Source organism: Galeopterus variegatus, unplaced genomic scaffold (assembly GCF_000696425.1).
Source record: "Galeopterus variegatus unplaced genomic scaffold, G_variegatus-3.0.2 Scaffold11681, whole genome shotgun sequence".
NCBI classification, from domain to species: domain Eukaryota; kingdom Metazoa; phylum Chordata; class Mammalia; order Dermoptera; family Cynocephalidae; genus Galeopterus; species Galeopterus variegatus.
The window spans coordinates 25,290-30,839 of NW_007737792.1; positions in this window are offsets into that span (position 1 = coordinate 25,290).

The window sequence follows — 5,550 nt, forward strand, 5'->3', positions numbered from 1 at the left end:
GGCTGGGGTGACTGACCCAGACTACCAAGGGGAAGTTGGGCTACTACTTCACAATGGAGGTGAGGAAGATTATATCTGGAATACAGGTGATCCCTTAGGATGACGCTAAGTACTACCATGCCCTGTGACTAAGGTCAATGGAAAATTACAACAACCAAATCCAGGCAAGACTACAAATGGCCCAGACTATTCAGGGATGAAGGTTTGTGTGGGGAAAATAGGATACTTTAGTCAGGCTTCCTCAGCTCAGGTCTAGCTGGGGGGGTCAAGCAGCACATTTCTTGTAAACAAGTTGTGTGGGTGGAGTTAGTGCACATGTGCACCAATGTATCTTTCTAGTTAATTGCTTGTGTGTTCTGCAGTTTGCGAAGAGAACTCATGTCTAAAAACAGAGCATGTTTACCCTGCTGGCAGCTGCTCAGTTTCAGTTTGTCTTTGGACTTTGCCAGTAGCAGTTGAGTTTCTGAGTTTCCCTTTGTACTGCCTAGCTCCTAGATGTCTGTGTGCTGAATAAAGACTACTCTTTCTTCAACCAAGGCTGCAAGGACCTTTTTGCTGGTTACCTAGCTCATAGACCTGCATGTGAAGCATTTGTGAATGGACTCGAGGGCTCTGTGAGCTCCAGACACCAGCACTAGCTCAACAGTTTGCGTCACTCCACCAGGTAAAGAAGCACAACCTGCTGAGGTGCTCGCTGAAGGCAAAGGGAATACAGAATGGGTAGTAGAAGAAGGAAGTTATAAATACCAGCTCTGACCATGTGACCAGTTACAGAATGAGGATCGTAATTGGTCTCCCTGTTGTGTTAACAATATGTCTCTATGTATATATACTGTACACATATTAAGCAATTATCTTTGTTTTTGTTCCTTTTGTTCTTTATCATGTACCATGAGACTTACTGACTTTATACCAGCATTTAAATGTTGTTAACCTTACTTCATAGTATTTTCAATTTTAAGTTATGGGATATTGGGAGAAGGGTAAATATCATTTAAGGACTTTACCTTTTTCTTCTTGAAAAGGGATTAATGCGTTTCTGGTTGTACGCAGGATAATGTATCATGTTAGGCAAAACTATTATGTTATTGTACCATTTGAAAATTAAGTGTGATTTAAGGAGATAGTATGGACACCAAGTTGACAAGGGGTGGACTTGCAAGGTTAATTCTAGATGTCAACTTGGTTAGATGAAGGAATGCTAGGAAACATGGTAAAGCAATCTTTTCTGGTGTGTCCATGAGGGTGTTTCCAGCAGAGATTAGTATGAGAGTCTGAGTGGCCTGGGTGTGAAAGACCCACCCTCAATGTGAGTGGGAACCACCCAAACTACTGGGGGTCCGGAGAGAACAAAGACAGAGGAAAGAGGTGAAGCTCTCTGTTGATCTGCTAGAACTGGGATACACTCTTCTCTCCTGTCCATGGACATCCAGAGCTCAAGACTCTTCAGCTTTTGGGTTCCAGAACTTACACCAAGGACACCATTAGCTTCCCTGGTTTTGAGGCCTTTGGACTTGGACCAAGCCATGCTACCAGCATTTAGTTTAAGATGGCCTATGGTGGGACTTTACTCATTGCCACGTGAGCTAATTCCCCTAATAAATCCCTCTCTCTTGCCTCCTCCCACCATGTGATCTGCTTGTACCCACTGGCTGCCGCCACTTTCCACCATGAGTAGAAGATGCCTGAGGTCTGTGCCACATGCAACTGTCCCAGAATCATAAGCCAAATAAATCTCTGTTCTTTATAAATCACCCAGTTTCAGGTATTCTTTTACAAGCAACACAAACAGACTAAAACAGGTGTCAAGAAATGAATGCCAGTGTGCCAAGCAAGATAACAGCATTGCAAGATGTCAATGAGAATGTTGTTAAACATGTCTTCTATGAATGCTGAAATCTGTGGGGACAAAAGCTGAAAAAAGGTCCTGTGTCTCTTTTGACATGTAAATCAAAATTAAATACACAAACAGTTAATAAATGGAAATTTAATTTGCAAGCCAGTGGCAAGACTGAGGTCTAATACTATGGCACAAAGACAGTATATGTTAGAAGATTTCAAACATAGAGATAATTCGGTTAAGGGACTCAACCTCATCCCCACTTCTTAAGATTTTTCAGAGCTCAGATAAGAATTTATAGTTTTTCTCGAAACATGAGGCTTTGGGATGCCTAAGAAGTTTGCTTCATTTTGAAGTATGTAAGCATTCTGGGCCTTCCTGAGATGAGCATTGAAGAAACCTAAAAAGATTGAGTTAGTTCTCCAATCACAATATGGATCTGTAAGCATCACTGGAATATTTGCCCACCCAATGTACATCAAAGCCTCACCTACAAAAACTCCTGCTTCCTCCTGAAAACCTCAGCATGGATTTCTATCTTGTTAAGCAAAATTGATACTTTGGGAAGATGTGACATTTTGTCAATTAGAGATGCAAAGATGATTAAATGTAACTGTCTAATAAAGACCAGTATCACACATGCATGATACATGATAGTCTCTTTTAAGCATCACTGTAAAGCATAAACTCAATGTTAAAAAAAGAGAAGGGATTTTAATATAAACATCAAAAATAAATCATTATCTGAATTTTCCCATTGTTATTTCCTCTCTAAAAACAGGGAAGGCAAGAGATGTCTGAAAATATACCATAAAGTTACATTTTTCTGTAAATTTAGAATACATTATTTTCTGATTACAAAATGTAATGACCCTTAATGAAATTTGGAAAATGAAGAATAAAATAAAAATTAATTTTTTTTTGATCCAGAGAGATCTGTTGTTGGCATGTTAGTGTATTTCCTTTCAGTCACTCTCTCCCATCCCCCCCCCACATACACAGCTTTTATATGATGATTAGTTCATGCATTGTTCATGTATTAGTTCATGACCTGACTCAATCATGAGCATTTTCCCATCACCCTGAACTAGACTTTACTAGCATGAACTGAAATGAGTGCATATTATTGTCATAAAGAACACATTATTTAATTTAACCATTCTCACATTAATACTACTTAGGTTGTTCCAAAGTTTCACTATTGCGAATAACTGTGCAATAAATATCACAGTACATAATAAATTCCTAAAAGAGGTATTACTGGGTCAAAATTATAACTTTAAAGGCTTTTGTTTTCTAATTTGCTTTTTTTCAAGGTTTAAATTGTTACTGTTTAAATTGGCAATTCTTACTTGTGAGATTGGACATTTGTTTCTAATGTGTGTCAGCAACTTTTTAATTTCTTCTTTTATTTCTAAATTATTTGATGGTGCTCTTTGTTAATTTTTCCCTAAGTTTTAATAACTTTAAAAACAGATTTTAAGATCTCTTTACACATTAAGGAAATTAACCCTTTGCCATATTTGTTAAAATATTTGTTTCACTTTTTGTATTATCTTTTAACCTGTTGTGAGGCACCCTCCCTCAAGAAATGCACTTACATGTCACTTGTGCAGAAAAGGGCAGTGTATTCACTCCAGCTGGCCAGCGACCATGTCCCAAGGGGCAACCAAGGAGTGTCATCGAGCTTTGGTCTTGTGGGGTTTTTAAAGAAAAAAACTACATTCCGTTGGCACACGGGTTTGTCCAGGTATACAAAGCAAGCTGTGGACCTAGGTCACAAAGGCCAAGAATGAGCCATTCAAGCAATCAAGCATAAAAGTTTTCATTGTGTATGGTTCCTGTTCCCATGTAATAATTCACTGTGCATGGCTCCTGTTTCTATGCAATTGTTTTTGTTTCTATGAAAAGGTCAATGATTTCTCATGCAGAAGAGGAGGTAGTCTGCAGGTCAGACAGGAGGCAAAATGGAGTTACTTAGGTTAAGCAAGCAATTCTACAGAAGCAGATAGCATACATTATGAGGGTGTAGGGAGCTCTATTTCAAACCCACCATGTATGGGTTCACACACATCATACACATACATATGCATATATACATATATATGCACATAGATATTTTTATATAGACATGTCCACTGGCATTTTATTTGTTTTTCTTTTAGTACTTTTAAGTTTCAGGAAGTCCTAACCTGATGTGAATTAAATATTTCCCATTTTAAATCTTCAGGTTGCTTTATAGTTTCCTTTTTTATATTTAACTAGAATTTACTTGGGTTATTGTATAAGCTGGCAATCTCTACTTCCTTCTGAATAGTTAAGCGATGATCCAGCACCATTGTTAGAATCATTGTTTATTTTACCACAGATTTGTTCAGTCACTTCCATCTTGAAATAAATGCTTATATATGCCAGAATAGAGTTCAAGGCCCTTTTGTTCTACTGTTCTGACTAGCTATTCTTGGATCAGCATGTTCTAGTTCTCAAAGTAATTGAAGAGATAAAAATACATCCTAATCTTGTAATGTCAGTATTACTTTATATATAAATGCAGTATTTAATTATAAAAACATACATGACTAGAGGTTTGCTTAATTGGAAATATCAAAATTTGATACCAATGACCCACTACTCTCTTAAGCCATCCACTTCCCCCCCTTCCACTCTTTCAGATCCCCCCAGGTGTGGCTGCCTAGGTGTGTAGGTCTCAGCCTTGGGTGCATATTGAAATCATCTGAGGAGCCAAAAACATTTTGATGATTGGATCAAGTAGGTCCAGAAAGCATGTTGTGAAAAGATAATTCCCAACTCTTCTCTTTTTCTGTTGTGTTTTAATTATCAGTTGATGCTAGTTTAATAAAATAAATTGGGTGGGTTTTCCAAATTTTTTATGCCCTGAAAGTTTTAGTGGAGCCTAGGAATTTAAAAAGTTGAGACAAATCCTTTTGTAATTGGCCCTGGAATCTTTTATGGAAGTTTTCCTTTGATGAATTTAAATTTTTTATTCCATGGTTCATTTATTTGTTTATGCATTCTTCAGATTGTTTGCTCATTCAACAAATTATTGAGCCTCTGTTATGTACCAGACCTGCTTCTAGGCACTGAGGACAAAATGGTAAACATACCAGAGATATTCTCTGCCCTGCTAGGGTATATGATGTAGTGGAGAGATACTTAATGATCCAAATAAAACTAATATGCATGAAATTGCAGCTCAAACAATGTAGTGCTGAAGAAAGCCAGGCATTTTGTAATTGGTGGGTAAATCAGGGAATAATTGGCTGAGAAAGTAGTACCTGAGCTAAGGTATAAGTTAAGAGGAGTTAATAAGGAAGAGGAGGAGTAGAAACATCTAGGCTGAGAAACAAACACATAAAAAGGTCCTGTGGTAGGAGGAAGCAGGGCGCTAGACGCCACTGGAAGGAAGCGAGTATGCAGAGCAGATGCGGGCAGGACTTATATGAATTTCTGCTTCTAGGCACTGAGGACAAAATGGTAAACATACCAGAGATATTCTCTGCCCTGCTAGGGTATATGATGTAGTGGAGAGACACTTAATGATCCAAATAAAACTAATATGCATGAAATTGCAGCTCAAACAATGTAGTGCTGAAGAAAGCCAGGCATTTTGTAATTGGTGGGTAAATCGGGGAATAATTGGCTGAGAAAGTAGTACCTGAGCTAAGGTATAAGTTAAGAGGAGTTAATAA